The sequence below is a fragment of the Rutidosis leptorrhynchoides genome, chromosome 3, assembly GCF_046630445.1.
Source record: "Rutidosis leptorrhynchoides isolate AG116_Rl617_1_P2 chromosome 3, CSIRO_AGI_Rlap_v1, whole genome shotgun sequence".
NCBI lineage: Eukaryota > Viridiplantae > Streptophyta > Magnoliopsida > Asterales > Asteraceae > Rutidosis > Rutidosis leptorrhynchoides.
Genome location: NC_092335.1, coordinates 500215437 through 500227956, shown reverse-complemented (window position 1 = coordinate 500227956; position 12520 = coordinate 500215437). Strand labels below are relative to the sequence as shown.

At 33.8% G+C, this 12520-nt stretch overlaps 1 long non-coding RNA gene across 1 annotated transcript; it reads left to right on the top strand.

Annotated features, from left to right (window-relative positions):
* Nucleotides 1–5142: 5142 nt before the first annotated feature.
* On the top strand, nt 5143–7648 carry LOC139898235 (uncharacterized). The gene is made up of 3 exons (XR_011776924.1): nt 5143–5510; nt 6284–6715; nt 7369–7648. It is a non-coding gene; the product is annotated as an uncharacterized lncRNA (long non-coding RNA).
* Nucleotides 7649–12520: the final 4872 nt, after the last annotated feature.

The window sequence follows — 12520 nt, the reverse complement described above, 5'->3', positions numbered from 1 at the left end:
ATCAACCACAACCCGACGGACCGAGCAAACATACGATTCAAACCTTGGAAACCATAAAACGAATTTGCGTTATCAACTTCAATTTACTTGAGAAAAGTAGTTGCCTTTAGCCGAATTCTCTTACTACAATAATTTTCATTCGAGTATTAACGTCACACTTTTCGAGGACCCGTATAGCCGTAATTGTCGTTTTCTTAAATTGTTGAACCGAAGTAGGTGACAAGCGAACCACCGGACCCGAAATCATTCATGAAACAACCCGAAAATTTTTCAATTCCAAGAAAGGCTCAAGGCGGATCGTAGTCGCCAAAAGAACTATGCCGATGTTAGACGTGAACCTCTCGAATTCCAAGTGGGCAACCGCGTAACGTTAAAAGTCGCACCTTGAGAAGGTGCAATCCGTTTCGGGAAACATAGAAGGCTAAATTCGCGATATTTTGATCCTTTTAAAATCTTGGGGCGTGTTGTGCCCGTTACTTACTGCTTCAAACTTCCGACTCAAACAAATTCCGTTCATCCTACATTATGCGTATCAAACTTAAGGGCGTGTCTCGCGAAACAAGAACTTGTTATCCTCTTCGATGAACTTACTATCAACGATAAACTTCACTTCCTAGGAGGACCGGTTGAAATTATGAATCGTGAAACCAAACTTCAATCCAACGTAAAAATCCCGACCGTCGAAGTTCGTTGAAATGCCCAAGGACGTACCTTCACTTATCCGTAGAATTTACAACGCAAGATCTCGAGGAAAATTCAACAACTACTACTTCCAACTAAATTTCGGGACGAAATTTCTTTTGAGGTGTGGATAATGTAACATCCCGCGTTTTTCCGTTAAATTTATTTTAACACCGTCTTTTTTTTTTTAAATAATACCTTTCGTTATTTAAATTCGTAGTTTCCGTTGACTAACGTTCATAATATTTCCGTTATTTAATTATAACATCACTCATTTACTCGAGCGTTTTCAAAATATTCGTTTGGTTAATTCCCGCACCCGCTTTGAAACTTGAGGGACTAAACTTGCCAAGAGGGCAAAGAGATGACTAGGTCAACTAGTCAACCTTCACCCTCCTCCATTCATTTCAACCTCCCCATTTCATTACTTCCATTTTTATTCTCTCAAAACCTCAAACACAAAATCATCATCTAAATTCGGTTTAGGGAGCTAGCAACAAAACAAATTACGTATTTGGAATCCTCTCTTCATCCTCTACAATTTGATACCAACTTCATCTCGTTTGGGTAACAATTCTAAAACTCTAGATTTCTCTAAATTCGTGTTTTTGATTTGAAATGGTGTTAGTTAGTGTCTATGGCTCGTGTCTAGCATGAATATATGATTTACTTGCTCGATTTGTTGTTTTGAGCAACTAGTTTGAACATTTGAAATGGGTTTGCTTAATCTTGCATTTTGGAAGATTAAATGTTGTTTGATTGTTAAAGTTCATGTTTTAATTGTGTTACTAGTATCACTAGCTTCGTTTTGATGCGTAGGTTGATTAAGAAAACTTCAAAAACCCGATTAAGGATTTTGTGATGTTTGACTAGGGTTTGATAGTTCTTGACATGAACTTTTGATGCTTGAATGCCATGAAATGTTAATTGTTAGTGTTTAGTAGTAATGTATGCTTCATTACCTTCAAAACGGCATATCATATGTGTGAATTGGATTCCCGAAACTTAAAATGCGATTGATGAACTTGAAACTTTGAAAATGGACTTTTATTGATCACTTAATGAGTTTTCGGTTATTGTAAATGATGTTTATGCTTGATGAAAAGTGGTTAGTTGTATTCCTTGTCAAAATACCTTTCCAACGATATAAGATACTTGTTTTGGATGTTTACGGTTTAGGATTTATGGGTATTTGAAGTTGGATTCGTGCTTGAGTGTGAAAACTGCCAGAATTCTCTGCACAGGTAATGGCGCGGCGCGCCATACACCCGCGCAGCGCGCCATAGTGGGCTGTCCAATTTTGTCAATTTTCGAATAATGTTTGCTATGCTACGCACCCCCGATTCACATGAGACTTGTTCTAACATGCTTATACATGAATAAAAACCTCAGAAAAATAGTTCGGGACCGAACCCGAACGTGTTGACTTTTTCGTTGACTTTGACCGACCAAAGTTTGACTTTTAGTCAAACTTAACCAAACTCTTATGCAATCGTTCTAACATGCTTTTATACGTGATTCTTGCATGAAACTTGACAACGTGATTCACATGCTATACTAATCGAGTCGTAATGAGCCATAGGACTAATTGAACACATTTCACCCGACCTTGTGTCGTAACCGGTTAATTGATACAACTTACTTGTTTAGGTCAAGGCTAAGCAACATTCATGCACACGTTTACTTTGTGAAGTACATTTATACTCGTGCACTCGAGGTGAGATCATAGTCCCATCTTTCAACAACTTTTATACTTTTAAATTATGGGATGAGAAACATATACAGTTTTATACTACATACTTTATTACTTTGAACACAAGTACAAGGAAACAAACATTCCACAGCGAGTTAGAACAAAAATCCTCAATTCGATTATCATTAGTTACACTTGCAGGGTGTAAGCGAGAACTTATATTGTGTGGCCATACGGGTTTGACAAACCCTCATTACGGACGGTTCGCTACCGTCTACGGATGAAATATATTTTCGAGAAACAGTGTATGTTCTAACACTATTGTGATGGGGTTCTATGGAAGGAAACGTTAAGTCTTGATAATTGGGTGCTCGCGAACAATACTTTTGGAATGCAAACGATTTAGATAATCAACGTTATGGAAATACAAAATCTTGTGGTTCAAATACAACGTTTACTAAAACACCTATGATTTCACCAACGTTTTTCGTTGACAGTTTTCTATATGTTTCTCAGGTTCATACTTGGCTATTTGATACATGATTCCGCGTACACTCATTTTGCTTGGAGTCAAGCATGCATGCATACACTCTGATTTCTTGCTTGGGGTCAAGCATACATACATACATACGCTAGTGATAGCACCTTTGGATTCAAACATATTGTTTACATACTTACGCTATTTATAGCAACTGTGTTTTTAAACTAATTATGTCGCAAGTTATTTCATTTATACTTTATGACTTTTGTAAACTTAGACTTGTTGTCGAACGGTTTTGTAAACTAAACTTGCAAGTCTTGTACCTTTCAAATGAATGCGACATAATTTTGGTCAAACGAGTCTCATATAGGGACTACGACCACGCAACGGGACCTAAGTTAACGGCGCCGTCAATAACGGTTTTGGTCGGGACGTTACAAATTTGACCAATGAAAATGGAAGTAAAATAAATAAAGTATAATACCCCGATATAACATCAACATGTGCATATAGATTGAATCATTGAACCAGCGAGTTAGGTGGAGTCGAGATCTTTTATCCACAATATTTTATAATTCCAAGAAAAAAATACTATAAATATAAATATAAATAAATATAATATAAATATAACAATAATTCGCACGATTATTTCATGGTCCTTATTTATTTACTCCGTGTTATTAGATCTCAAGAGAGAATATTCCGAGAAAAATAATTACCGAGTTGAAAAACTATCACCGTTTAACCATAATCTAATCAACAACTGTTCACCAACATACACCACGTATCAATAGAGGAATTTGAACAAATATTTTTTTTGGATAGCAGTTAGTTAGTTGGGGATTGAGAACTTAACCACCCACGCGATCACCTCCTGCAGTTGCTATACCCGCCCCAACTGCGTGCTCAGAAGGAAACACGCACCGATCTCATACGGGGCATGGACGCCTGGACGGTAAAAACCCCTCCCCTTTACCCCCCAACGCGATGTGGGAATGAGTGGTACTTCATGGCAGGGGTGAAATTGTGGGTTAATATGTAGCCAACGGGAGTCAAATTCCTGATCTCTCTTAAAGGAGTCAGGCCACTACGTGTTGAGCATAAACAGTTAATAAATATTCCATATCCTTCGTCTCTATTGACAAAACTGCTAAGGTAGATGCGGCGCTTTCAAAATTCCTTGACTCTTATCTATCTTCTTTCTAGTGAAAATGTTCGATTGAGGGACTTCTTTCGTGTCAAGACTTTTTGTCAAGCTATTATGAGGAGAGTATTTTTTTTTTTTTTTTTTTTTATTCAGATATATGTGACTTAATTAGATTACTACATGACCGTTTTCGACTTTTTTCATGGCACCAAAAATATATTGTTAGTTAGATTGATCCTCAAAGTATATAGTTGATAATAATGCAAATGATGTCAGACTTCACCATTTTAGTCATAGTTCGTATGTACTACAATTTAGTTGATTGAAAAGCTCAAACATTCGTAACTTAAATAGATATAAATTCACTATCTATTTTTCCAAATTCACTATAAATTTAAAAGACCGTATAAAGTTCTGTCATTACAAGTATCGCACTTTTTCATAATTCTTTTATTGAGAACAAAAACAACACGTGTTGAGCCCACTAAAGACTACAAGTATACAAAAGCTCGTATTCTGACAAAAAATTATTATGAAAGGGTAACCATTTGAACTCATAAATCAAACTCCTATTAATTGGAAAATGCTCAAAGGTTTTTGTTCAAATGTCAAATCTCTTCACGGCTGATCGATAAGCTGACGTTAGTTAAATTAAAGTCTAATTTGCTAATGGGCAATTCATTTTTTCTATAGAATTTTAGGATCGAAAGGGGTAACCATTAAAGATGAAAGCACGCGATATTCATACGGCTCATGATTCTGCGAAATGAGCTGCAAGTTGTGCAACAAAATTAAAGACGTGTATGATCATTGTACCACTCGAATCAAGAAGAACAAACACAAAAAGATACTAGCATTTTTAGTATACAAATGTTCACCCCTAGACTTGCCACAACATCACTATCACTATCACTATATACATTAAAAAGGGTCTCGATTAGCTAATAATTATTTTCAAAACCCTCTTTATTACCGTTAGATTAGAAAATTACATCATAATACCCCTTGATCCAACGGTCCTTAATCATCCCCTTAAAATATTAGCTAATAAATCATTCTTAACAAAAATTATACCCTTAATACCCTTTAAAATAAATACGCGGACCTAAAACCCTTAAAAATAAAATACCCGGACCTCAAGTTTCTATTCGGATCCATCTTCAGAGAGACTACAGATTAAAGCCAGATGAATTCATCGACCTCAAGTTTCCATTCGGATCCCTCTTCAGAGAGACTACAGATTAAACCCAGATGAATTCATCTTTTTCATCGATCCAATCTTCAGAGAAGTTTCTATTTTGATTATTGAAATAAATAACCGATTATTTTGAGCAACAGCGATGATGAAGCATATGCAGATTTAAATTTAATAATTGTACAAAAATCAATGTTAAGAGCTTGTGGTAATGAACGACCCAACACCGATCCTTCATCATCATCATCATCATCATCGTCATCATCATCTCGGCTACAATTTGTATATATGCAGATAATCTCTATGTTACAAGGTTTGTTTCTTTTTGTTTGGTCATCTTATTTTCATATAACTAACAATGACTTAGAAATTGCGAAAAGGTGCAGATATTCTATATGTGTTTACGTTTGATTCGATATATAGATTATATGCATCTATATTATGGGCATTATGTAACTGTTGAATTATGATTTTGCAATATGAATTATTTGAGTTTAATTGGATTTATCATGTTTGCTTATAGCTTTTAGGTAAGTCAAACTTGTAGTGTATTGATTTAATGTCGGATATTGTTTGTTTGTTTTGATATATTTGGGAGTTGTTTTATGGTTATTTGTGTTTCCTTTTAGGTAAGGTAGTGAATTTAAGAATAGTAATTGGTGTCTGTTTAGTTTTCTTAATTAATTTTTTAAAGTTATGAGTTTGATGTTCAGAATTATTCAGTCTAGGAAGAAGATGTTGATTAGTAATAGTAATTATGCTGCAACTTAACAGAACTATGAATTAAAACAGTTGGTTGAAAACAACAGTTGTTTAAGTTACTGGTAATAATATGTATCACATGAGCAATCCGAAACTGGTCATTATTGATAACAAATTATTTCACTCTAAAATAAGTAGGTAAGCGTAGTTCTTTCTTCATTAAAACATCAAAGAATGCATAGATGAAGATGAACTGTTAAAATAGAAACCCGCGAGGTTGTGCTATTGTTATTTTTGGGACTTATGAAAAACGTTTTATTGTTATTTTTGGGACTTATGAAACAAGTTTTTCTATTCAAATTTATAACTTTGTTGTTGTATCAGGTTGAAGAAAATGTGGAGATTAAAGGAGATAGTGGTGCACTAGAGAGTGGTCCACCAAAAGAAGGAACGCAAGCTAAACCTACATAATTGTTCTATTTTCTATATTTGTTTTGCAGGGAAAAGACTGCTTTATATGCAAACAAAGTGGCCACCGTGTGAAAGATTGCCCAGAAAAATCTAATTACGGATCTCAAAAAAACTAAATTATGTTTGAAATGTATATAATCAGTGATTTGTAGTATGTGTATAATTTTGTTAGTTTCTGATGTTTGTCCTAAATTTGTAGTAGATAATCAAGAACGCACAGAAAATTAATCGTTTGCTCTAAAATTGGGATGAAGAAGGATGGCATCTCGAAGAGAAACAATCAGGGTAACATCACATTCGGTTTATTCTCAGCGTTTAATCATCAAATCATTATCCATAATATTGGTATGATTATGCATAATCAATCTGATTCATAGTTTTCATATTTTTTTTGTGTGACTATAGTTGTATATTAGGGTATTATTATAAATGTAATCAAAAAATTAGGTAATTACTAAATTATCACAGCAAAATGGGTTAGAATTGTCATCCCACCAGTGTGTTGTCAAATGGGTTAAAATTGCCATCCTAACCCATCTGCAGTTTGGGATCAATGTCAAATGGGTTGGTTTTGAAAGTGTATTATATGGATTTTTACAATGTACAAATAAGTTCTTAGTGTGATTAGTTGTGGTTTGGGTATCGAATTAATACTTTTGGTTTGACAACTAATTGTCCAGCACCAGTTTCAAAATGGGAATTTGACCAAATGGTTTGGAAACTAAAGTGAAGCACACATTAGCTTTAAAATAGCTTTAAAAAAGTAGTTTCCACCAATTAACTTACCTACAAATAATTATATAGGCATTAAATGGTCAAATAGTCGTTCACTTTTAAACGTCAAGTGACACGAAAAGTTGTTCTATTCAGGATTACAAAAATAATTTCATTTTACTTTAATGCTCATAAACATACGAAAGAATGGATTTTATATGTTATAATAATGTTAGACACACCTTATGCGAAACTAACCATTTTTATGGTATTCCATGTTCCAGAAATGTGATGCCCAACATTTTCTGATACCTAACAGGATACCTCAGCTTGGGATAGAAAACTCGAGCAAGAAAATGAAGTTAATTGATTTGGTTTTAGTTGCATTTGTAAATCAGTTTGCTGCGTTTTAATATAATCAACATTGAGTCGAAACAAGGATAAATGGTGGCTATATAGATTTAACGTATAATCTGCATTTAGACCATTTAGTTTAACGGGTCAAATAAAAGAGATATCATATGGGTCGAACATGTCAAAGGGGATAAAAGTGAACATTATTGTTACTACAAGCAACCATATTAAACAATTGGAAAGTCATAATGCCATATGCAACCTACACCCCATATTCTTATCCCCGCCCATCGGCAATATATGAAATTCCAGAGGTGGTGGAAGACTATCGTCCAGCTGCAATTATTATTGTCAAAGAAGGTTAGTTACTTGTGAATTGATGATATTTATTATGATAGTTAATAATGTTACTTCTTTAATTCAAATGGCATTTTACTAATTATTGACTTCAGCTACTCTAATTTATGTTTAGATAGATATGTAACATCCCGCCTTTTTCCGTTATACTATTTTAAACTCCGTTATATGTTTATAACATCTCCCGTTAATACGCGTTTTAAATTACCTTGTTTAGGAAATTTTACGCACCCGAAACCAAACTTGAGGGACTAGTTTTGCCAAGTGATCAAAGAGGTGACTAGCCTTTGACTAGTCAACCTCCCACCCCATCTTTTCTTTTTCATTTCCCTTTTCTTCTTCTACTTCCATATTTTCTTTCAATTCTCCAATTTGAAGAATCATCATCTAAATCAAATCGAGCAAGCATCAATCAAAACAAATTACATATTTGGAATCCTTGCAACTTCCTCTTCGATTCCATACCGATTTCATTACATTTGGGTAACTTTCTAAAATCACTAGATTTTGTGTTCTTGATGTTTTTAAGTTATAAAGTTGTTAATTAGTGTCTATGGCTCAAGTCTAACATGAATATACGATTTATATGTTCGATTTCGTTATTTGAAGTAACTAGTTTGAATATGAACTTTGGTGTGTTTGATTTGGTGATTTGGTTGTTTGAATGTTGTTAAATGTTATAAATGCATGTATTAAATGTGTTCCTAGTATCACTAGCTTCAATTTGATGTGTAGGTTGTTTTAGAAAACTTCATAAACATGATTAGTGATTTTGATGTTGTTGGTTAGGGTTTGATAGAATTTAATGTGAACATTTAATGCTTTGAATGACATGAAATGTTATTTGTAAGTGTTAGGTTGTATTGTATGCTTGATCACCTTCGAAACGGCATATCATTCATGTAAATTGGTTGCCGAATCATCAAATTTCATTTATGAACTTGAATGCATTTAATGAGGAGTTTTGAATGTGATTTTGGTTGTTGTAAAAGTAAATGTGATTGTTGAAATGTGTTTAGTTGTTTTCCTTGTCAAAATACCTTTCCGATGATATAAGATACATGTTTTGGTTGTTTGCGGGTCATAAATGGTGATTGTTTGAAGTTAGGTTCGTGCATAAAACTTATAAACTGCCAGATTTCTCTGCACAGGTAATGGCGCGGCGCGCCATATACCCGCGCGGCGCGCCAAAGTGGTCTGTCCAACTTTGTCAATTTTCGAATAATGTTTGCTATGCTATGCACCTCCGATTCACATGTAACTTGTTCTAACATGCTCATATATGATTAAAAACCTCAGAAAAATAGTTCGGGACCCGACCCGAACGTGTTGACTTTTTCGTTGACTTTGACCGACCAAAGTTTGACTTTTTGTCAAACTTAACCAAATGATTATGCAACATTCCTAACTTGTTTCTATACTTGTATCTTGCATGAAACTTGACAAATTGATTCACATGCTACATAATCGAGTCGTAACGAGCCATAGGACTAATTGAACATCTTTGACCAATCGTGACTATCGTTATTGATACAACCTATTTGTTTAGGTCAAGACTAGCATTATTCTTTGCACACGTTACTTGTCGAAGTACTTATTTACTCTTGCGCTCAAGGTGAGATCATAGTCCCACTTTTACTCTTTTGAACTTATATTTGGGATGAGAAAACATAAACGTTTCTTCTTAACTAAGTGAACACAAGTACAGGAAAACAAACATTCTACATACGAGTTTAGAACGAAATCCTCAATTCGATTATCATTAGTTATACTTGCAGGGTGTAAGTGTAGGCGTGAACTTATGTTGTATGGCCATATGGGTTTGACAAACCCTCATCTCGGACGGTTCGCTACCGTCTACGGATGAAATATATTTTCGAGAAACAGTGTTGTTCTAGCACTATTAATGGGGTTCAACGGACGGAATGTTAAGCCTTGATAATTGGGTGCTCGTGAATATTAACTTTTAGAATGTATTACTATTTATCATTGATGTAAATCTTGTGGTTCGACTTACTTTTACTCACTTACTTACTTAAACCTATGATTTCACCAGCGTTTTCGTTGACAGATTTCTATGTTTTTCTCAGGTCCTTGAACTTTAGGTGATACATGCTTCCGCACATTCTTTTTGATACTTGCTTTGGATGTCGAGTATACTTGCATATCGTGGAGCGTCTTTTGACTACTTTAAACTGTGTCGCACGTGTTTCATTTGTACTTTAAACATCGTTATGTACTAGATATGGAAACTACTTTTGTAAACTTTGAAACACTCACACTTATGAAATGAATGCGACATATTTTCGGTCAAACTTTGTCTTAAAGACTTATGACCATGTAATGGGGCCTACGTAGACGGCGCCGTCAAACATGATTTGGTCGGGTCGCTACAAGATATTTGGCCAAATTATTAATATTAACTGACTTTAAACTAAATAACCATTGTACAGAGTGTCATTATTTATTAATGTTACATTTTTGTTGGAAAATGTAACATTGGTATTTAGATACATGGTGCTCATGGTTACCTGCTTGATCAATTCATGATAAATGGAAAAAAAATGACACAAATATGGCGGATTATTAAAAATTTGATGCAATTTCTTACTGATTCACGGACCCTGGACTGGCATTCCTTGAAAGAGAATAAAATTTAACTTGACCTGGGCTCAAAGTTTTGAGGTAATGTTGATTTTAGTTCCAATGCATACAAGTACAATGTTGATTTTAGTTCAAAAAGTTTTTTTTTTTTTTTTTTTTTTTTTTGCAAAAGTTGATGTTGATATAAATCTTCATGCAGAGGACTCAACAATGGAATGGTTTCAAGAAGCTATAAATTTGTTGTAATCGACTTTCAAGAAAATGTGTTGGAACAACGGGTAATAAACTTACATGCTTATTTATTAGACTAATTCATTTCTAGGGTTAACAATTACATACGATAATAGTTGTTGTAGACAAAAGTTTCACCACGTTCAACCCATTTACTTGAGTTGAGTTGGGTTTCCAATTGCGTCTATGGATGGTATGGAATTTTATCAAGGTGTTTTCGAACGCTTATAGCCTCAAAATTTACTTAAGTCAAAGTTGTTTTACTTATTATGAAGTTCAAATAAAAAATAATGTTGATAGGTCAAGCTATACTGACCAGTTTTAGCCCGCATAAAAATTTCATATTTACTTGATCATACTACAATATCATCATTAGTTAGATCATTAAAGTCATAACTTTTCCATCTTGACAGCTTCAGCTTGGGAAGCTGTCAAGTCCATTTTAGAACTTGAGATGGAAACTTGCCTGCGGGAAGAGGGTACTTACCAATTCCAGGAAGGTAGATTATTTATGTAGCCTATAAGTGACAAAATGGGTGGGTCAGGGTCGAAATGCGTCTTTTATTTGCATGTTGAAGGAAGTTGGCTCGGTTCAGGCTATATTTTTCCATAACACTTTATAGCATAAAAATCTACTGTAGTGATTGAAAGTTGTTTTTGCTTATCACAAATCATAGTACATTAGGGTTAATTGATTTTGTTTTGCAACTGTTAATGTTCATGTAAATACATAATACGCATAGTTGTAGGAGACTTACGAAATTTGCTACTATCAACCGAGTTGATGACATGTTATAATCATAGTTTAGATAACGATTAATATTTCACTTTCTGTAGTTTGATTACAAAATGTTAATTTAACTACTACAAACATACTCCTAATTGAGATTATGACTTACTTTTTTATTGGATCTTGTTTACCATCTGACACCTGATTCACGGTTTCATACATATCACTTTGCTAACTTGATGAGAATAGATATGGTTATTGGATTTGTACTGATAAGAAATGTGGTATTTCTTAATTTTGTTGTACTTTATGTTTATTGTATTATCACTTCTACAACTTAGTTCTTAGAACTAAGTTGTAGAACTTCTACTTTAGTTCGTTAGCGTATACCAAGTTATTTGGTATGCTCTTAAACTGTCATTCATTATTGGACTTATATAATTCGAGTTGGTTTGTAAGTATTTGAATACACTTTAGATAAATACTAGCTAAAAACAAACTAACAAATACTATATATAAATTCATATTACTAGAACAATTCGATATTTAATTTGTCACTTACAAAAACTCCTTAAATTCGCGTGTCTTAAGAAACCCTAACTAATGGCTTCAGATCTTTAAGATTTCTTAGATCATCAGCAACTAATATTAAGCCTCTGTAGAGAGTTGATTGGAGACTTTATTGATGCAGATATTATACCCATTATCGATAATATATCTACTCATTTCTATAAGCTGTTCAAATTATAAAAACTTGCTTGAAAGTTGATGTCTTCAGTATTGTTTATGGAACATGAATGTCACCTGCTAAACGATGTACAATATTGGTTGGAGGATTCCATCCAACCGATTTACTGAAGGCAAGTATACTTATATTTAAGTATAACATATTAGTTAGTTTAATCTTAATATTTATTATATAATCGTTTTACTTTAAGTATTTTATCACATTAAAACTTGTAGTTAAACTAATATTATCATTCATTATCTTATCATAGTTAATCAGTAACCACGTCGAGAAGATTGACAATCAAATTCAAAGAATGGAATCTTTGAAAGCTGGTATCTTAGAACAAGAGATTGCACTAACTACACATCTTAATAAGTTAGAAGCCATTATAGGAGATGCTTTAACTGAGAAAATTTTTGTGAATAAAGGT